We start from the raw sequence: 23,680 nt of genomic DNA, 5'->3' as shown, positions 1-23,680 counted from the left end.
TTTAAAATAATTCTCCCAACAAATTTGCAAATTACACAATATTATCTCATGCTTAGATATGCAAAATAAATACATTGAACAAGGTCACATAGTTGACCCAGGCTTTTTCCTTGTCTTAAAATCATTGTTTAGAGTTAAGTATATCTAGTTCTAAAAAATGGGCTTTCCTTTTCTCTCTGCTATAATAGAAATGATCAGTTATGGTCATATGTTTATAAAGAATGTACCTTAAATTAAAGCATTCATTAAATAACTTCTGATTTTTTCTTTTTTTTTTTTTTTTTTTTTGTGGTACACGGGCTTCTCACCACCGTGGCCTCTCCTGTTGCGGAGCACAGACTGCGGACGCGCAGGCTCAGCGGCCATGGCTCACGGGCCCAGCCGCTCCGCGGCATGTGGGATCTTCCCAGACCAGGGCACGAACCCGTGTCCCCTGCATCGGCAGGCGGACTCTCAACCACTGCGCCACCAGGGAATCCCAACTTCTGATTTTTATATCTTGCCATTATGACTAAAACTCTGATGATAACCGTTGTAAGTGATGGTAAAAATTATTCTCTTTTAAGAAATTTTAAAATATCAACTCCTGTGCTATTTTTAGGAATGAGTGAATGTGTATTCATATAATAACATTAATAAATTAGATTTAATTAATATTGAAATGACAAAAATGTACTAGTTCAACTAAAACATAACATACAATGCAAAGTGCAATGCATGTTTTCCAGTGATATGCTTCTTTTAGAACATTGTATTAAAAATCACATGTATTAACATGCCAGTATTTGCTGGGAACTTTACTAGGCCCTCTGCATGTATTGTGATTAATAGCTTAATCTTCACAATAATCTATTGAGTTAATAACTATTACTTTAAAGATTTAAAAGGCTTTAAAGATTTAAAAATCAAGGTTCAGCTTGCTTCAGGTTATAGATACAGTAAGAGGACATGAACTCAGGTCTGCCCTTCCCTCCAAATTGTCTGTAGATACTACTGTTCAACCAACATGAAATATACTTAACTGGGCTATAATTGACCCATGAAACATTGGAAATATTGGAAAGACATAGGATTATCTTAGGCGAGCATATTATTTGTGAATGCAATATATTTTGGAGCTCCTGCCTTTCCCACCTAGGTCACTGAAGTCTACCTAGTTAATTATTTATTCCAGTGATTAACACTTAGCTTCTTGATCTGTAGTTTTCTGTATTCTTTGATTTTTCCCCATCAGATTTTTGATTATTTCTTTTCTGGCTCCTGGAAATTTTCTATGGTTTCTTAATGATTACTGACAGTAAATTGTGAAAAGTGTTTTTCTAAGTTTAGTATGCTTTTCTGCCTATAAACAGATTTCTCCTTTGTATGGCTCTAAATTCTAAGATAATAAATCACTCTTTCTCTTACATTTCCTATAAACTTCCATGTCATCAATTATTTTTTTCTCTTTGTCAGGATTAAATCCAAAGTAATTATTTCTCTTTTTATTCCCTTTAACTTCTGATGGATGAAATCATTAATTCAAGTCAAGAATTAACCAATTGTTCTGATATTAATAGAATGACCATTTAGTAGCTACCTATCTTTTCTTAATTTCTTATAACAACATTTTGAAGCAAAGATTTCAATTATCCATGTTTTACAAATGAGAGACGATATGCTTAGAGAGGTCAAATGACTTGTGTAACTCAGAAATCACACACATATAATTCAAATGGGTGAATACATTATATAACTAAGAAAAATTACCATGTGTATTAGTCCCCCAAAATCCAAACTTTTAATCATCAGATCAGAGTTGCTGGTTTTTCCTGTTCCACTGAAATTCACAGTAATACATACACTTTATATCATTGCAAACATATACATACACACCTACATGCACACACAATCAAATATGGGTATATATTTATTTACTGCACTTTATTTATCTCTGTATATATAACTGAAAACAGTTCCAGAAAACAATATCCTACTGCACTTTATTTATCTCTGTATATATAACTGAAAACAGTTCCAGAAAACAATATCCTTACTACGTTCTTTGAATTATAATGTTTTTGTCTTTATCTTTTATTTTATTTTATTCAATTTTATATCAATTATAAAAATGCTAGTCACAATCCAGTGAATTGATTTTATGACTCACTGGTGGTGACCCATAGTTTGGAAAATCTGCCCTGAATGATATCATTCCCATGTCAATTTTGTACAATGCGTTAGGATCATTCAACTGACTAGGGAGTCTGTGGTAACTTCCCATGGTGATATCATTGTTTCTCCTTACTAAACTGTATTTTGCACTGTATCTCTATCTTCAATAATAAACAGTTATAAAAGAAAGACAAATATCGTACGATATCACTTATACGTGGAATCTTTAAAAAGGGTAAAATGAACTTATCTCAAAACAGAAATAGAGTCACAGAAAACAAACTTATGGTTACCAGGGGGTAAGGTGGGGAGGGATAAATTGGGAGAATGGGATTGACATATACTCACTACTATATATAAAATAGTTAACTAATAAGGACCTACTATATAGCACAGGGAACTCTACTCAGTACTCTGTAATGGCCTATATGGGAAAAGAATCTAAAAAAGAGTGGACATATGTATATGTGTAACTGATTCACTAGCAACAGTGAGACTACCAATAAGATGATAGTGCTTATTAGCAAAGTTGATTGCAATGGGATATCAATTAAAAAGACATAAATGAAAAGCCAAAGATTTGAGGATTCAATACAATTGTTAAATGTCACGTGACTTTTAGATTTGTCAAAATCCTTAATTTTGATACACTGCACATTTCAGCTTCAAAAGAAAACAAAAATCAAAAACTTGGTTTTCTAGCCAAAAAAAAAAAAGAGTTATGTATAAGTATGTGATTTTTGAACATGCAGTATTAGGCTTTTACTAATAAAATTGTTTTATTTAGTTATAATACCCATCTCCAAGAGCTTGAAGTTAAAATTACCAGGGTCTGCAACTGAGTTGTACGTAACTTTCCTTGAGAATGACTTGTTTTTCATTAAAATAATTTTTAAACCACTCTGTGTTCCACTTCTGTGTAACACTCTGATATGGGTTTTTGGAAAGGCCACACGAAACCAGCTTTATGAAATGGTGGATTGGCCCTTATTTTGGAAAATCCTCCCATTATTTATCAAGAAATATATATCCATGAATTTCTGAACCATCATCATTAAGACCTGCTTCATTGTTAACTGGGGACTCCCACAGTTTCCCTTCTCTTGTCCACCAGGTCATCTGTTCAAAACCATTCTGAAAGGGCTGTTCATTTATTGTGGCTAACTGCTTAGCAAATTCCATATCCCAAGTGAAGGTGATGTTTCTGTTTCAGGTGTCTCTTTTAACTGCCTTAATCTCAAAGATATTAAGTCTCTTCTTGAATATATTTTTCCTAAGATTTTTTTCTAAGATAAGTGACCTTCTCCTGGCTATGATCATTGTCAGATCCTTCAGCACGCTGAAACTGATGTACTGGTCCTGTAGTAACTCTAGCTGTAGTAGATCTGGCAACGTTCATATCTGATATTATGTTACTGAAACTAATTTTAGGTATTTCTCCAACTTTTTGTGCCCTTGGGTCTTCCTCATGCTGCTGGAGCTGCCTGAGTAGCTCCAATTTGGTCATTGTTTTTAGACAACCTATTCTTAGGAAAAACATCTATTTTTCTATATCCCTATTTCAGATAAAGATTTATCACTGATTTTTGATAATATTTGTTATTGCATTTATCTACTTTTGTTGAAATGTCAGTTTCAGTGTGTCTGTTCCTCATTTACTCAGTATTTCCTGAGTACCTGAAGTGTCAGGTACTCCTTTAAATCCTGCGGGCACACAAATGAACAGAAGAGGCAATATCCCTGCTCTCAGAGAGCTGGCATACTATAATGTGCACATTGCTTTAGAGACACCTGGGAATATGAGCATTTTTTCAAAACCATTTCTTTACAGAATCCAATTTTAAAATCCTTGATAAAATCTCTGCATTGCCTATACCACACTTGTAGACTGTGTTTTAAATGGTTGATTTTTAAAAAAAAACAGAAGCAGGTTTAAACATTTCTTGATTCTTTCTAATAATAAAAACTCAGCCAAAAAGTATTTTCTTACCATGACAACTTGGTAAGGCTCTATTCCATCCAGGTCTTCCATCATCTCCTATGATACAGGTGAGTGTTGAATAACCTTGAAGAACATAGCCAGCATCACAGTAATAGGTGACTGTTGACCCTAATTTATAATCCATTCCAAGTCTGGTGCCATTCATTATGTTGCCTGGATCAAAGCAGGACTCTCGGAGTTTTGCTGTAAAACAATGTTGATATAAAATTAATTACTTTAAAATACAATATTCTATGAAACTTTTAATATTTCTTCATTTCTACCTCTAGATAAACAGAAAGCACCAACACCCTTTCTGCCTCTGTTTGAGGGCTCAAAGTACAAAGTAGTCCTTAACCATATCTGACGTTTTGCTAATTCACATTGATTAGTAAAAGATAAAATTCTTCATTGGTCTTTTCATTAAAATCAGTATCTAATATTTATGGTCAAACAGGGTTTTGTGGTTTATTATAAATTATGTGCTATAATCCATGCATAAGTATTTTAAATGAATTATTTTGGAAAAGAACTTATTTCTTTATTTAATATTTCATTATTTAAAAGATCTTCCCCCCAAATGATGTACACTCATTCCATGTGACTGAACATAGATACAGTACTACTGCCTATGTTGATCTCAGTTCATCACTAGGAAGAAAGTAAAAGCCCCTATGTCTCTGCCCTGATACCATTTCTCTTAACCTACCTCATTCCCCACATTTCTGTCAGAGGTCTGCCCATTAAAACAGAGTAACAAAATCTTTATAATATCCAAACCATGATCTTTTTGGACAGAGAGTCTATGTCAAAGCCAATAACTTTCAAAGCTAATAGTAACAGACAAATTGAAAAGTAAAGTCCATTCACAACAAAGAACTGTTTTCTGTGGACCCAGGTAGTAAACTAGAGAGACTGAGAGAATATTTTGAAAATATGTAGAGAAACAGATTAGTTCATCCATTCTGGTAAATAAGTAGTAGAACACTGTGTTGTTAACAGATCTGGGTAACACCTTAATATTTCCATTTTATTATTATTATAGATTACTTAAGAAATAAGAGAGATGAGCAATGTAAGGGCCATCGCAAATTCAAGATAACAAATGTGATTTTCTACATTAGAATTTATATTAATGGGAATTCAGGAGGTGGGTGTATCTTTGGATAGGACTCATGGAATCACTGGAATTTAAGTCAACAATATCTTGGTGTTCGGCTATTACAGAAATCATATTGTTATAATATATCAAAATCTGATTTATTTTAACAGAAAAAATATTTTTATTCCATTCATTAAAGTTTGCAGAGTTCAAAGTGCTTCAACATTTATAGGAAATGATGAGAAATTTATGCTTTAGGAAAAAATACTTCAATAGACTTCTCTGAATTCAACTAAAGAGGAAGCGGTGGGGGACTCTCCTGGTGGCACAGTGGTTGAGAATCCGCCAGCCAATGCAGGGGACATGGGTTCGAGCTCTGTCCAGGAAGATCCCACATGCCGCGGAGCAACTAAGCCCGTGCGCCATAACTGCTGAGCCTGTGCTCTACAGCCCACGAGCCACAACTACTGAAGCCCTGGCACCTAGAGCCGGTGCTCCGCAACAGGAGAAGCCACCATAATGAGAAGCACGCGCACCGCAGTGAAGAGTAGCCCCTGCTCGCCACAACTAGAGAAAGCCCGTGTGCAGCAACGAAGACCCAACGCAGCCAAAAAAAAAGAGGAAATGGTGGAAACAAACATTTACATGATTTTAATATTTAGAATACCAGAGGAATTAAAAAGGTCCACTTTTTTTCCTTCCTTCCTTCTTTCCAACAAATACTTAAGAGTCCATTATCCAGCTAACACCAGAAATACAGCAGTGAACAGTGAAAACATATTCTAGCCCTCATGGCTTTTACAGTCTATAAAGAAAATAACTAAATAAATACTTGTGATTGTGATGTGTGCTGCATAAGGAGAAGCATTCAGAACCTTCCTGAAGAACTGACATCTAACCTGAGCATTGAAGGGTAATGAGCAGAATAGGTGAAAGGGAGATGAGAGACATGAAGGGGGAAGTTGTACTAGAGCTTGTAAGTCCGATAAACCTGATTTCTGAGCTTCACTCCAAAACTAAATAACTTGATCTCCCAAAGGCATGTACAAGCATGCATACACACACCAGCACAAGAAATTTGTACTTCATATATCATATTCAGATTTCAATAAAAAATTGCTCCCCAGCCCAAGGAATTATATTTCTTCCCAGATAAAATATGCATATGATACTATTTTAAGGAAAGAACCAGTAGGTTCTTTGGTCACTAAGAATAAGGATTTGGTGTTGCAGAGGTTGGTTTGTTTAATTTTTAGGAATAAAACCTGGCATTGATCCTTTTCTTAAATAAGCAGGAAAACACAATGTAATTTTTAGGCAGAACAGCAACCTAACACTTACAGCTGTCCTTCATGAAACCGAACTAAATCCCTTGAGAGAAAAGGATTGAAATTACTATTTAAAAGGATTAATCTCTTTGACAAGTCTAACTGCCTAAAGTTTGCTTTTTTCAAAACTTCTTTAAAGTTTTCCCCAAATTTTCAGTGACATATCAGTGAATCTGTAATATGATACAAACCTCCTACTTTTGGAGGAAAGGGAAACATGGTTGACAAATTAAAAATCTTCTTCCATAACAATTTTATATTGCTAGCCTCATTTTGATAGTATTCATTTATCTCATTATTATGTTTACATACTGCTTTAAATCCTTGAATTTAAAGGATTAGCTTTCTATGAATAGCTTTCTAGGAATAATACTGCCCTTGTTTATTTCCCTGTATGCCACAGCAATTACATCTGGAAATTTTGAGAACATCTGGAGAATCCTTATATAAAGGGCTAGGAAGCAGATGGAAAGATGATTTTAGTTTTAGAAAAAAAATGTGAGGCAGACAAGTTGATAGTATTTTAATGAATAATTAATTTAATAAAATAATTTATTTTATGAATAATTCGTTTTATGAATCATTAAAATTTATGAATAATAGTAATTTGCCTACTGAATAGATCCCAGGTAAAAGAGCCCCTTGCTTTATATTCTCCAAATAAAGCATATTAGATGATGTCTGCTGGAAGACAGAAGTGATCATAAGCAATAGAGCTTATACCTTAGCTATAGATTTGTTTTTCATTTTTACAAAAAAATTATTTTTCAGAATTTCTTCCACATGAAATTAAAGTATTGTAAATGCTTATTTTAATGAAAAAGTTTGACATTAGAACGCTGAAAAATGTATCTTGAAGAAGATCCAATGGGAAAAATTAAAGCTTTACTATGTTCTTGTTTTCATTTTATTAATAAAGACTTACAGATGTTATTATAATAAGGATAATATCTATATCATTATAAAGTTTTTATCATACTTTGCATCAGGCATGACAATAATTAAATAATGTTTGTTCAATTCACACTTAATGATTTATTTATAAATACATCCTTTTTTCTGGCCTAATAAGAACCATAAATAATAAATAAATAAATAAATATATATATATATATATATATATATATATATATATATTTTTTTTTTTTTTTCGGTATGCGGGCCTCTCGCTGTTGTGGCCTCTCCCGTTGCAGAGCCCAGGCTCCGGACTCGCAGGCTCAGCGGCCATGGTTCACGGGCCTACCGCTCCGCGGCATGTGGGATCTTCCCGGACCGGGGCACAAACCCGTGTCCCCTGCATCAGCAGGCGGACTCTCAACCACTGGGCCACCAGGGAAGCCCAGAAACATAAATATTTTTACTGTTAAAGTTTAGTCTTCAATAAACTTCAAAGTTTATTCCCACTTGGAGGTATATACTCATGAAGGGACCATTATTATGAATAGTGTTATTCTGTGGATAATAAGTTATACATTATTTTTATTTTTGAGAAGTGACCACACTATATAATATTCAACTGTCTTTTATTTCCAGAATAGAGCAGATGGGCATATACCTTCTAGGATGAGTTCAGCAACTCCCAGCGCTAAACTCCCTTCAAGCTGTGTATGCATTGTAGTCCCCTCATGTGATCATAATAAGTCCCGAGAGGCTCTCTCTATTGGCAGACCCACAGTTCACAGAGGGCCAGATTTCCCAAGGTGCTTTTTGAAAATAAATATAAACCACACATGTATCTCTTTTATTTTGGAAAACATTGATAAAATGTAAATTAAACAATTGGTGCAGAACACCTCAGGGTAAAGCTGAAATGTAATAGGTTGCTCTGTGAAAAGATGTACCTTACCTTAAAGTCATATGTTAATTTAGAAAGTAACTCATGATACGTTAAGGTTCGTGGAGAAGGTGGCTAACTTATGCCATATATAAACAACCATTGTTAAGTCTGCCACTGCAGATTTTTGCTGCATATAAATTGACATCCCCTATCAGCTAAAACACCAGCTGCCAGGAGGTCCCTTTCAGTAGCACAAGACTGTATATATTCTCTCTCCTTCATGTAAATAATATATTTTGTTAAAATAACATAGATATCACTACTATGAGTCACATTTATTAAATATTATAATTAGAAATATTTAAAACATACTTGACATCATTTAAAATAGCCTTAATACAAAAACAATGCAAAAGAGAGCATTGTTTAAAATAAAATACGTATCCAAGTATGAATTTCTTAATATTGTATCTCATTGAAATTACATTAAGATAAATGGAGACACGACTGATTTAAACTCTTTGGGGACATTGCTTTCAAGTTAGCAAAACATCTCCCCTTACCTTCAAACGTCTACTTCTTTGCTCCAGTTTACTACTGTCTCCAACACTGGAGCATATCCACCATTTGCTTTATGTAAATGTAAAATGGTATTCCTTCTAGAATCCATGTTAGCAAGCCTGTGTACTTGTGATGTTTGACTATAGCATTTGTTCACTGTTCAAATGCTTTGCACAACTACTATGTATTTGCAAACAAACAGAAATAAGATTCAGTCTATCTTCAAGAGGGAGATGAATAGATAGGTATGAACACAAGCAACGGCAACTATCCTCTGGTGTGAGCTCTAATAGAGGTAGGTGCTGGACCTATGGCTTTTTAAATAAAGACCTACTAATACCATTATTTAGAGCAAGTCAGGACTTAAAAGATTTACTTTTTCAGTGCTAACAGAAATCAACAGAGCCAAAGTATATAACATGAATTACAAATGACAGAGGAATAGTTCTTACTATCCAGGACATCCAGTTATACGTCAATTCATTTTGGGGGTGCACATTTTATCTTGAAAATTTGGACATGTTTGTTTGCCTATGGCAGAAATAAACATAAAGACTACTTTATTAGCTTTAAGGAACTAGACTATTAAAGAGGTAACATTTTTTAAGAAATATGGAAGTTGATAGGAAAAGACAGATCCTGGAGATCCTGAAGTGGGGGATGGAATTTCCCTACAGATGAGAATTTTGAGGGCCAGTCCAGAAAATTAATTAGGTTGGATTTGGAGAGTATCATAAACTCAGCACTAACTTTGTAAAGAAATACCATCTGGAGTATAAAAATAAGACCTCATGAAATTGTGTGTAAGTGGGCACTGGTGTAGTAGCTGAGGATGGTGGGGAGTAGTTGTAGGGTCCAAGGAGAAGAATTATAGTTCATGGAATGCTTATGTATTTCTCTCTGCCTGTACTCTTATATTTTTATTTGCCTTTACTCTTATTGGAAGTAATAATTTATGTCATTTTATGCAATTCATTTTAACAATCTGATTCTCAATTTCGTCATTTGTAAAATAGGGATAGCAATACTTATCTCATAATGCTATTGGTTAACATTTTTTTGCATTTATAAGTGTGTCTGCTAAAGGGAAAGACAGAGATACTATATTGAAAGAGTTAATCATTGTAACTAGAATAAAGTATTATATAATGAATAATAAATATTGTCCTATTTAAAAAAACATTGCATTGGTGTCCCTTTTCCTATGGCAGCATAAATCTTAACCTTTTGGAAATAATGGGACATGGAAATTGATCAAGACAGGAAACAGGAAGGGAAATATATTCAGCTGAGATATGGCAAGTAGGTTTTATCTCAAGTGCTAAATTACATGGATTTAGTAATGGCTACCTGGAATGTAGAGAAAGGATTGTGAAGTCAAGTTCACTTTCCATGAGAAAGAATGCTGTAACACATTAACACCATCTGCCCTGAGTATGGTAGAATTTGTGGCATTCTTCCTGTGTCTGTTATCCTATGGATCTCTGGAAATGTTTTATTAAATACTAATTCACAATAGAACCCAGCTTTACTGACTTGCTTACAGTTTTCTTCTCTCTTTCTCTCTTTTTCTCCCTCTCCCTCTCCCAGTCTCCCTTTCTCCCTCCCTTCCTCCCTTCCTTCCTTCCTTCCTTCCTTCCTTCCTTCCTTCCTTCCTTTCTTCCTAAACAGGTCTTGTTTATAAGCCTATCATCTTGCAGATATAAGTAGCTACTCCTAAAGAGCCAAGTTCTCATTTGTAAAATGCAGGACATGAATGTGTCTCTAAGGTTTCTTACATTTCAATAATGTTATGATTCTAATTATGTCTTGACTTAAAATAGAAAACACCTCTTTAAGCAACTCAAAATCAATCAGTTAAATAATTATCAAACAATTACAATGTGTAGGCATTATTCTAAGGCACTCATTGTATAGTGGTAAATAAACCGAGTTCTTGCTCTTAAGAAGCTTGTATTTTAGTATATATGTAGGGATTTAGTGGCATCAATGGGAGGGTGTATATTAAATAAATAAGCAAATAACTGAACAATAAAATATCAAGAAATGATATGACTTTGATAAAAAGAGAAAATTTTGATAGGATAGAAAAAGCAAAAGGAGTAGAAAGCTCAAAATAAGATCAAAAAAGTGAATAAATATAAATAAACTCAGTACATCAAAAAATGAGAAAAATACAATATATATGTACTTGAAAATAGGTTCCCATAATATATAAAACAAAAATCACTAGAATTTTAAGAAAAAACTAAAAATTAAGAATTATAATAGATTTCCCTAACTATTTCAATAATTGCTAGGCCAAGCAGATTTTTCAAAAATGGCAAGGGCATAAATATTTGAGAAATATAATTAGAGAGCTTGATTTAATGAGTATATATATATAAAAAACTGCACCCGTAAATTGAATGACACTCTTTTCTCCAAGCACACAGGGAACATGCATAAAAACTGACCATATAAGAGGCCACAAAACAAATTTAAGATATGCCTCTTCCAGTGGGAGAGTTTTGGCATGTTGCTCAAGTTCAACTCTCCATAAGACCAATGCTTCCTAAACCATAGTCACAAAGTTTAAGCTTTCCCATGATCCCCTAGTTTGGAGCAGCTAGTATTTTCATACAACCCCAATAAATAGCTGGCACCTTAAATCCTTACTGTTTGGTAGCAAATAGCTCATATATTCTCCCACTGAGCAGGCCATTTTCTTACTTTGCTCTGTAAGATGAGAGACCCATAGAGGGTTCAATCTTTCCATCAGAATGAAGTCCATACCATGTCAGTGTTGAGCAGATACCTTGCTCTGGCAAGCATTTCCAAGTAATGATGGACATATTGGAGAGCTCCAAACAACTGTTTCCGGCTGACTTGTTTTTCCTTTCCCTAAGAAAGCCTTCCTTAACCCATGCCATGCATGCCATGGGAAGTTGTGGAATTTATCTTGACTTCCTTTGACAGCCCTGAGGAAACAAACCCTTCTTCCCAGTGCAAATTCAGAAGGAGTTTCAATTGTATATGTAATATTATATTTATTAAAACAAGAATAACAAGATCTGAAGCAAATATGGCACCATGTTTGTCAAGTTGGATGGTAAATACTTTGAAGTTTGTTTTACTATTCTGTATAATTTTTAGCTATTGAAAATATTTCATAATTAAAAAAAAGAAAATCTAAGCAGTAAGTAATAAATTCAAAGTATGCATTTTCAGAACTCAAATGATCCCTTTATCAGTTTGTCCTTGATGGACCCAACTACTGAAAAATAAATTTTAACTTTAAACAACTAAGATCTAATTTGTCCTTATAGTCATTGAATATAAAACTTAAGAAAAATATATTTATAAATATCCATAGCCTTGTAATATTGATTCATTTAAATACTTGCAGAAATATTCTAAAATATTATCATCATCACAATTTACCCTATTCTGAATATTGACATATTTAAATATTTTTTGACATTTTCTGAAACATGATTGTCAAAATACTTTGTGAGTAGTATACTTTGTGAGTACTCTCTTTATCACTGAGAGTAGTCTCTGAATACCTGATATTTGAGTGAATCCTCAGCTTCCAAAAAATGACTCTGTTTTTTAAGAAATATTTTGTGGTCTCAGCCAACTCCTGCAGTATACTAATTGCTTATTTGTTTGCCTGATACATTTCCTTTGGTAGTAATTAGGAAAATGCTAATTTCCTTCTCACTCATAGGAAAAGTCTACAGTGAGAGCTCTTTTGTGAGCTGAATTGTAGTAGTCTGCATTAAGAAATGCATATATTACTAACATCTGACAATGGTTAATACAACATTATTCTCCTGTATAAAATGTTCAAAATTTAAATCATGATGCTAAAATCAAATGTTCACATTTACCTTTATATTCTAAATGAAATCCAGTGTAACTAACAGATCCATCACTCCGAAAAGCCAAATGCATGGTATTTGAGCTGCTTTCTATTCTCTCTGGTAACTTGCTGTCTTGAAAACTTCCAATCAGTGGGCTATTACTGTCTGGTCCATCATATATATAGAGGAAGTCATAGTTTGGTTCTATGCTAAAACTAAAATGAAAGAAAAAGAAAGAAAGCAAGAAAGAAAGAAAGGGAGAGAGAAAGAAAGAAAAAAGTGGAATGGTTATTACTAAGGTATTAAGCATAATAGTTAAATAATCATATATTAATTCAATCAATATCTTTAAAAATAACAACAGAACCTGTCAAAATAAGCTAATTTGAAAATTCACCTGGCAACAGCACACTGAATATGCATATCAAATCAGCACTGGAAAAGAGAAAAGACACCTTGATATTTTCAAATATTTCTAAGTTGGCATTGTGTCTATAGGGAATAAAAATGACTGTAAGGCAAAGAGTTTATAAGCTGATGAAAGGATACAGGATTTGGAGTCAGAGTTTAGGTTCAAGCCTTGCTTCTGCCTTTGTTAGCTACATATCCTTACGCAAGTTACTTTATATCAGTAAAATGTGTAAGATAATAACCATTTTAAAAAATTTTTCTTCCAGATATTTTACATCATAAAAATGCAACCTCTCTTTTCTCTGTCAATGGTACTATTTGCCTTGAACTTCAAAATTTAAGAGCATTTTTGCTGTTTTAAAATTCACCTCAACATGTCAGATTCAAACAAAAGTTGGAAAGACAAAATTTGCTTTTAAATTACTGAAAGCACCACACATTGTACTAGGTATTCTTTTTCCTGAAAGTAAATATATTTTCTTCTTTTAGAACCTAGTATAGGCAAATCAAACCAATACACTCTTCATCAAAATTAGTGTGTGAATAAAGACATTTTAGCATGTAAACTATTCAAATCAACATTTGAATATTGCAAAATTTGCATGATAAACTTGCCTTAAAACCTTCAAAATATGAGAATTGCCCCATAGTGATTATAGAACCCACATACTTAGAAGGCAGAAGACATGTAATCATGTGTCTATTACCTAACTCATACTGTGGCAGAGGAAAGGATGGACTCAAGTGGGTCATTAAGAAAAGTCAAGAAGTTCATGATATAAAATAAAACCAATAAACCTTGCCGTTGTTAAACATCCATCAATGGAGAAACTATTTTGTCAAGTTTTATCACCTCTGCATCTAAACAAAAAACTTGCTAGGTTGGGAGATACTATTTCCAAATCCACTAGATTGATAGAGGTTGCTTCCACAATTCTAATCCTTTATGTATACGTGTACAAGGGAGAGGAATCTAGCTAGTTTACTTGCACATAAATAGTGGTGAAGAAAGACTGGGATAATGCAGAGGTTACCAACTTCCCATATAAAAGGGACAATGCAACATGAGAAAACTGGGGGACCACCATATTGTTATATTTTGTTTTAATAGTAGCTTCACATGTCTGATTCAGTTAATTACTCTTGAAACCTTTCAGTGAGTATGAGGTCTGAATTTTGGTAATGTAGCAGAAGTCAGAGGTTAAGGTCTTATTTCATTACTTACTACCCTTGTTCTGGGGTAAAACACAACTTTCTGAAAGTCATGTCTTTTATCGTTAAGGTTCGATGAGAATTACAACTTCCTTACCTATCTCACTATTGGAAGAATCACTAGAAACAAGTTCTTTGTAAAGGATATAGTAAGTATAGTCTAAATGTACTATCCTTGGAAGGCCAAAAGCCTATTTAACAATAGTAATTTCAGTATTTTTTGTTTTAAATTTCTAGTTTGGGTTTAAATAATTCAAAATATTGATTTATAACTTCTCTGAAAATGAGAATAAAACAAAAAACAGTCTTTTTCTAGGAAACTTTAGAATGTTAGCTATAATAACTATTTTTCCTTAAAAACTGGAAAGATAGTACATTCCAATAGTATGTTCTATTTTACAAAGCACTTTCATAAATATTAACTTGGTCTTGTCAATAATCCTCTGGTATAAGGAAGAGATTATCATTTCCATTTTCCCAATGAGGCCCTAAAACGTCAGTGGTCTCCCTAAGATCACATAATAAATGACACAGCTGGAAATCAACTTTTGGTCATGCACTTCATGTAATACAGCCTTCTACCACCCAGTTATTAACTACAATAAATTTTTTAAGTAAACTAAGCCCTGTATCATACACCCTGACATTTCTAATTTGGTACTGTCATTTCCTCTACTGTAAAAATGGGAAAAGTAGTACTTACTTCAGGAAACTGTCTTATAACTGGGTCCTGGCATATAACTAACATTGTCATCATTGTTGCTTTGTTATTACCAATTATCGATGTATCACTACAAATTATAAAAATAATTCCATATATTTTTACTTTTTAAATTTTTCATGAGTTTGAATTATGCTTTTTCTAATTTTTTTTTTAAACCTGGCTTCAACATATCAGAAAGATTTTTCAGCTTAATATTTTACATAAATAACAAGCACCTTTGACATGCTAGCAGAAGAAGGGGCTGTGTTACTAGAGCCAACAGACATCAGTCTTGGACACTGAAGATTAGGAACATTTCTAGTTAGAAACGCTTTAAGTTGCTGGTACCTAACATTCCCATTGAAATCTTAAGGAAAAGAGTTAGGCCAGGTTCTGTGAAACAGCTGTTAGCTCCATGTGAGGAAACAGAGGCTCATTCATATAAATAACTTACCCAAGGTAACACAAATGATAGCGGCAGAGCTGGGGCTCAAACTCAGTGGTTTCTTTGCCACACGGGAAACTGCGTCCTCTACTGCTTCAGTACTAAGCTAACCCTGCAGCTGATACTGCTAAATAACAAATGTAAATTTTGGAACACCTCATGTTAAGTTCTATTAGGAGGCAAGTTCTGCTGAGAGAGTATAGGAAAATGATCCATCAAATTCTTGTCAGCTTGACTTAATGAGACCACCAGTAAGGACAGTAGGTAGAATATGTATCTTCCCAAGTCCAGTGGTGGTGCTGCACCTATGGGTATTTAGATACTTCAAAAAAGTTTTGGGTGGTACACATATGGGAGAAAAAAATTCCTTGAAATACTGACCTTTTAATCTTTATGTTTAGGACAAACAGAACTTTTTGAAACAGTAATGGTAAGTTCAGGGAGGGAGGAAATGTTATAAAGAGATAGCATTTCGTGAGAGTCAATAAACTACTCAACCTTTAACACGTCTCCTCTATATTGGAAACTGGTGAAAGATGCTCACTCATCTGGAGTTCTGTAGCCTTCAGAACTACATTGGCATCTGTGCTACTATGCAGGGATTTGTAAACTGTTTATTGCAAAATATTAGCATTGAAATCGGTAAAAAACAACAACAAAAAAAACCTTAAAAATGTCATGTAGAGAAATAAAAATTTGCCTAGTGAAATGCTAAAGCAAATGAGCAAAAAGATTTTTAAAATGTGGAAATGTACGGGAACTCACCTGATAAATGCCAAGGAGATAACATAGTCTGCGTTCACGGTGAGAGTCCAGTCACAGTCCCTGCTGTGGGGATATGGGTGAGGGAAGTTTGGTGAAAGAATAAAGCCTGAAGATCCTGTTAAATTGCCTCCACAGGGTGCTTTAATTTAAAACAAACAAACAAAACCCCTTAAGTGATTAGTAAAATGTATTATATAATATCAGTATTTGTGAAAACACTTATTTAAAAAAGTTTAGGTTTTGTACAGATGATTTTTTACAGTACTGGATGCTTAAATACTGCATTATCTTTCAAGAAAGACAGTTAAAATACTAAATACATACATACATACATTGAATTTAGCTCCTTTATTGGCTTCAAACAATAAGAAAAAGTTATATTTCTTTCCCTTTCTATTACTATTTTGTTTCATGTAAAAGAAAAGCATTAAGAAGAGGAGTAAAAATGGTTTCACCCTGGTTACTAGGAAAAAACCTGAAGGTTACTGCAAAAAAGATAGAAACAAAACAAAGCAAAACAAAATCTCTAATAATAAGTGCAATAATAGAATATGAGGTATTTAGCTCATTTTCAAATCTTCCCTGCTACCTTTATTTACAGAGGAAGAGGCTTTGATAATAGTTAATGAGTGAAAATGGATAACTATCTGAGAACCTATAGCACTTTACTCCTACACTGAGTGTTAGGATATTCTTAAATTCTAGTTGCCTGACTTGTTGATGAAAACAGACAGCTGTTATTATTGTGGCCCAAACAAAGGTTTCTGTAACACTTCAAAGGAGAGTCTCAAAAAATTGTCAGAGAAATTCAGAGATTAGATTCTTCACGGGATTATTGTTGGAGTATGTTAAACACAGCTTGATCAGGAAATAATATATTACACAAAGTCGGGAGATGCAGAAAAATAGAGAAATTAAGATATGGAGGGCCCTGGTGGTGGAGTGTGAGAGTGGGGATGTAAATATAGGTATGCACACTGACAGAGAGAGATTGAGACCGAGATTGGGATTCTCATGATGTAATGACGTCTCCTACATATAATCACCACATCATCATTGTTATCTGAGTTTTAAAATTATAGTTTTCCTCAGATCAATTTTACCATTCAGTTGTAAGGCATACGGGATTCTCTTGATAGCATAAAACTGGTTTTGGAAGGAGGAGAATTTTGGTTCTGGTAACATTTCAGATATTTGTTCTTTGCCTGAGCCTAGATATGTAATATCATCATTAGAATTTGGTAATTTTTACCATCTTAAATAATGGATGTCTGCTATTATTGATACATTTCCCCATGACCCTCTGCTACCTTTGTCTCAGTGCCTCAGTCACAGTAGATGACCTACTCTACTGAGAGTATTTATTCACTGAGCCTTAATTTATTTACCACGACTTACCTATCACCTGTATGGTTTTTGTGGTGTATCAAATGATTAAACAAACTATCCCAACTTTAGTTCTCCCTATTCAAACTTCAACACTTCCTGAATATTTAACGAGTCCCTCCTATTAATCAGGATAACACCCTCGACTCAATCACACAATCTCTCTTCCTTCTCCAGAACCTGTGTTCATTTGTCTCCTTTATTCTCTCTGGTTTCTTCCCCTTTGTCCACAGGTGTTCAAGCCTCTTTCATCCAAAAACTAAAACAAAGTTTCCTCTAGCCTATTTCCTTTCACCTTTTCTTCAACTGAAAATGTTGAATTTTACCTGATGGTTAAGAAATCCCCTCACCCTTTAGTGTTTGGTTATATGGGTTCACTGAAGAACCACCCTTCACCATCTGACTCAGATAAGATTCACTTATCAGGTCTTTGATAAAATCCTTTAAATAAGCCCCCTCATTTTCCTATGACAAGACCAGACATAGACCCTGCAAATTCCCATTCTTTGACTCAAATGATTAGTTGAATTGCTTGATCTCGCTGATCAATCATAATAAACGGCTTGTAACCACACTTTGGTCAAGCTTCTCTCCTTTCTCTAGGTCCTTGAGCTCTGGCTCTCCCTCAGCCTTGAGTGGGCACACAACCCCTCCTGAGGATAGGCTGGACTCAGAGTACAGCATTCCGGGCCACTCTTTCATTTCACTTCCCCACACCTGGTTCTTTCCAGCCTTGTGCACTCCTCTCTATAAAAGAAAAATCCCCTTTTCCGAATTCTTCAGGTGCTGGAAGATCTCACCATCACATTGCTCTCCCTATCATAGTAGTACCACTACCCACACACTACAAAAATCATTTTTAGTTTTTAAATGATCACCATCATGAGTTTGGTAAACGTCTGTCTTATCATATAGTTACAAAATTAAAGAAAAAATTTTAAAAAATTCCTTGTGATGAGAACTCTTAAGGTTTGCTCTCTTAACAACTTTCATAGATAACATACAGCAGCATCACATATCACGTTGTATGTTACATTCGCAGTACTTATCAATCTTGAAACAGGAAGTTTGTGCTTTTGAACCAATTTCATCCAATTAGCTCTCCCCGACCCCCTGACTCTGGTAACCAAAAATATGATCTCTTTTTCTATGAGTTTGTTTGTTTTTGAATTATAATTGACCTATAACACTGCTAGTTTTCGGTGTATAACATAGTGATTTGATATTTCCATACACTACAAAAGTAAAATTGTACAATAATTCCTTGTTAATAAAAGTCTCTCTTCACTATTTTGAAGTTGTTTTTTATTTTACAACTACACCTTTTGAAAAGGAAGTCTAATCTCATTCTCTCTTTCATCACCTATGTACTATATGTACCTGTAGGCAGACTAACATGATTAGCAAAGCAGGTCACTGGGAAAAAATAGTTTCTTATGTTGTATCTTGAAGACAAGTACCAAAGTATTCACCCTGAGAAAACTTATCTCAGGCTTAGAATTTTTTTTTTATTTGAAATTATATTTAGAGAGACAACAACCTTTTTGTTGCTTAGGGACTCTAGATGTCTTTATGTGGTCCTTCCCACCTCTCCTGCTCTCTCCAGCCATTGCTATTTCCCTTAGCCTCCGAGCCTCCCACACATAACACTCCCTAGCTCATCCTCAAATGACTTTTGTATTGACTAATATAGGAGGGTATTTTTGCCTTTATCTTTCTCTTCATATCTGCAGTCATCCTTATCTGTTGACTTTCACCGTAAATTCACTCTCCTCGTTTTTGGAACTCCACTTCTAATTTTCTTCTGATGTCTTTGTACAGATCTCTGTTTTATTGGCAAGCACTTCTTTTACTTCATCTTATAATTTTGGTATTCTCCTGAATTCCTTGCCTAATCGTCTCTAATTTTCACTCTATTACATTTTTCCTTGTTGATCATGTCCGAATTGTGAGTTTATCTTCCACTTACATACTGATAACCCCTTTTTCCTATCATCTCCAACAGATTTCTCTGCTTAATTCTAAACCATATGCTCAAGTGCTTACTGGCTATCTCTACCTGATCACTGTGGGTACATCAACACAGAATATCCAACATATCCAAACCTCAACTCAAATTTCTCCTGTATTCCTAGGTTGTTTGGTTAGCACTATCATCCAACCACATATATTCCCAAGCTAGAGGCCTAAGATTCTTCCCTTTTCTTTATTGCACCCTTGACTCCAGTCTATCAAGAAGCACTACCAAGACCCTACCTCAGTTCCTCATAGATATTTTTCAATCTATCTCCTTTCCTTTTCTAATACCACATTTCTAGATCTGACTCTTACATGCCTCCAGAATTATTGCAATATTTTTTGTTTCCCATGCCTCTAGTATAATCTCCTTTCCTCCATTTCATCTTCCCAGTGAAAACATCTAATCATACTATGTCCATGCATAAAGTTCTGCAGTTATTACACATTGCCTAAAAGATAATGTCCCGACTCCAGTATAGCTTTCATGTCTTGACCCCTGCAACCTTTCCAATTGCATCAACCACAAATCTAGACACATAATTTACACTCAAAACTATCATTTGCTTGTTCCTTGTATTTACATGCCTTTATGCATCCTATTTGTTTTTCCTGACATGTCTTCCCTTCTACCTCTATATAACTTTTACTTAGGTCTCAAGATTCATCACTGCCTCCAGGGAGTTTTCCTAGAAATTCTCAGCCTGGACTCTGCTTCAGCTCTCTCCAACACACTCTAGTATCCATAGCAACCTGTGCCTATCTCCGTCATTTCCCTTACCATATTTTATTTAAATATTCCGTTCAGGTATCTGCATTCATCACTAATCTACAAGCTAAAGACTGTTTTATATGTTATTTTCTATGTGAGATTTAGCACATACTACACATTCCATAAATGTTTGTTGAATTGCTATTGGCTCCTTGTATTGATTGTGAAGATTAAAGATGAATAAGTCTGAATGGCAATCTAATTTGTTTTGATAAAAATAATAATTTGTTTTGATAAAAGCTATATGTTTTGATTAAAATAATGACACATTTTATCTTTGGAACTTTAAAAATCTATGTGAATTTGAAAAATGTTAGAAAAATATGTGTAATAGCAAATGCAGTTACATATGTGTATATATATATGTATATATGCACAAAAGGCAGGAATGTTTTTTGTGTTTTTTTTCACATTCTAAGGAAGTGGTATCATTTGTACTTTGGGGGATCATGGGGGCAATTTTATTTGTTTGTTTCAGTTCTCCTCATTTTTCACAGGAAACTTTGGTCTTTTTTATCGCTAGCAATTTTATACACATGAACACATCCACATATACGTTTATATGTGTATATCCTTTATCATAAAAGATATAGGAAAATCCATTACACATATTTTTAAGTATCTTACTGGATATATTTTGTGATTATACTATTATTGGAGCATAAGATCCTTTAAAATTCTTTTGATTCTATTATTAAAATTATTTATTGAGGTTTTCCAGATAAATTTCATAACTGTAGTAGATTTTGAAAATCTATAAAAGCCATTGAGACAAGCTGAGACATTATCTAACATTTGTGTATCCCAAACAACTCAGTAGTAAGGCAAACTCTCTCTGCATTTAATATATTAAACTTTAAATCCCATTTGGAAAATACATCTTTTACTTTTATGCATCTAATCATAAAGCATCCAAAGTAAGATTCTCTTTAAATCAAATATATTTGTGAATTAAATTTTTAGTTAGGTTCCATAGAGTTCTGACACATTTATGATTTGTTCTGCGTGTAATTTCTTATGAGACAGTTATACAGGCAACTATTGATAATGATTTTACAATCTTAATTTTTCTCCCCTATTCAGTTTTGTGTCTACTGTCTTAGCAGCCCACCCATACTAATGTCTTTGTTATTTACCTTCATATTGAGTGCTGTTACTTTCCCTCTGGCAATGTCAAAGTAATCTTCACACTGTCAATTCTGTTAGAATGAATTCTATTAACTCCCTTAAAAATGACTGTCCTTCTGCTTGGTGTTTGCTATAAGGTTGACTACTTCTACATGCAAGCAAAATGCTTTATGCTCCAGGGTCTGAGACATAAACTTATGAAGTTTCTAAAAAGTTCAGGGTTTAATCTTTGGCATAGTATTTCCAATCATGGAGTTCTTTCTCATAAGTTTCAGAGGTCAAGTTTTCTGCAGCTTAGCAATTTTTCAGACTTTTTTTTTTTAAGGTTACTATCTTCCTCAGAGAAACTCTAATGCATACCCTCTCCTTAAGCAATCTTTTCCTACCAAAAAATTATACACAACACCACTGTCCTTACAAAAAATTCCCACAACCTGCTTAATTAAAGTAAAATTTGGTGTTTAACTTTTATTTTCTAGAATTATGACTTGCTGGCTAAAGTCTTGTCTACAAATGGAATTTTATAACAGCCTATCTCAAAATTCTTTACTCTTTTAACCTTTTGGATTTTCGTGTTTTCTAGCATTTCAGTGTAAAGCTGTTAAATGTTTCAGAATTCTCTACATGACAACATTTGACATAATATAACCTTTCTAGTAATTCTAATAAATAACACCCGTTTAATAGGTCTAAGAATCACAATAAACAAGAAGTTCCACAGTAAGTCTGTGGAATTCTGTCATTTCCTCTTTACACAAAGATTCTCTTTACAAGATATTCAGTCAAATTCCAATTAATTTGAATGTGGCATTTTAGTTTAATTGGCATTTTTTTAGGTTAACTGTCTGGTAAACAAATGAAAACTTCATTGTTTCAGTCCCTTTTCCTTTGAAAATATTGTTTTCTCTGTATTTTTTCCTCTGCTTTTATGAGTGTATTTATAGTAAATGTAAATTAATCGATGTTTGATGATTTAGAATCTTGCAGTGGTACATAGAGAGCAACATAGGTATAAATGGAAATAAACTGTAAAGGAAAATATGGCTAAATCTGAACTGGCTCAATGTATGCCCTTATTTTGTGCTTTTTTTTATGTCCCTTTAATAAGCCTTTTCCTTATCATCTGCTCCATTTTCTACAGAAGTCTACAACTATCTGTCTACTCCCTGCCTGGTTTGAGCCTTTAGATGTGTTTTGTTCTGTGTATTGTGTTTTTTAAAATTCCAACAAATAAAATACAAAAGATGTGATATGAATTCAGATTTTTTAGTTTTCACTTTACTAGAGAAGTTCACAAAAACAGGGAACTCTTCTGTCTTATTGTACTGCTAAATCCTCAATGCCTAGATCAACACATAGGACACACTAATGAATTTGAGTTTGCAGCTCTTGCATAAGAAGCATAAAATGGGGTAAAGTAAATCTGAATAACTGAGTGCTTGATTTGTTCACTTCTGACTGAGGTACTAAACACTCTTTTCCTATTATCATGTGATAATAGGAAAAATTATCATTTTCCCAGTGGGGAAATGATTATTGAAAATGTATTTATGAGTTAGACATAAAGTGAACAAAATAAGGCTTTCTCTCCTAAAAGTGCTAAATTTGCATGCTATAAGAAATACACTGAACAAGATATGGAATCTTCTCCCAAGGTGCTTGCAGTGTAGTAAGGGAAAGAATATGATAAATAAAATTTTGAGTACACATAACGTACTTTGGGCAAACTGTATTATACATTCTAGATGATGCCAATTTTAAAACACTTGAGCTCAAGTTTTGAGATTAAACTAGCTGAATTTAAGAACCTTAATAACGAAAATTTTTTTTAAGATTATATAGCAAGTTTTCTCACTATTTTTATTCCAAAGGTGGTATATCTCTCTAACTTTTTCTCAGACCCAGTAGGGAAATAATATGTATCTTAATTGCTAGAGTTAAACTTGTAGATTCAAGAATAGACCATGGATTCAAAAGGCAGAGAGTTGGAAGTATGAACCAAGTGGTTGCAAATCCTTAGATCATCAAAATAAAAACTGATAATTCATTTGGAATACATGGATTGAAGGGAAAGTCAAAGCTTTGAAACTC

At 33.8% G+C, this 23,680-nt stretch overlaps 1 pseudogene; it reads right to left on the bottom strand.

The window, feature by feature from the left end:
- Positions 1 to 2,629: 2,629 nt before the first annotated feature.
- On the bottom strand, positions 2,630 to 3,689 carry LOC111165191 (small ribosomal subunit protein mS31 pseudogene; annotated as a pseudogene).
- Positions 3,690 to 23,680: the final 19,991 nt, after the last annotated feature.

The sequence above is a fragment of the Delphinapterus leucas genome, chromosome 17, assembly GCF_059928025.1.
Source record: "Delphinapterus leucas isolate spDelLeu-1000000601 "Yukka" chromosome 17, BTC_Dleu_Yukka2, whole genome shotgun sequence".
In the NCBI taxonomy this organism is placed as follows: domain Eukaryota; kingdom Metazoa; phylum Chordata; class Mammalia; order Artiodactyla; family Monodontidae; genus Delphinapterus; species Delphinapterus leucas.
This window is presented reverse-complemented; position numbering and strand designations above follow the sequence as displayed.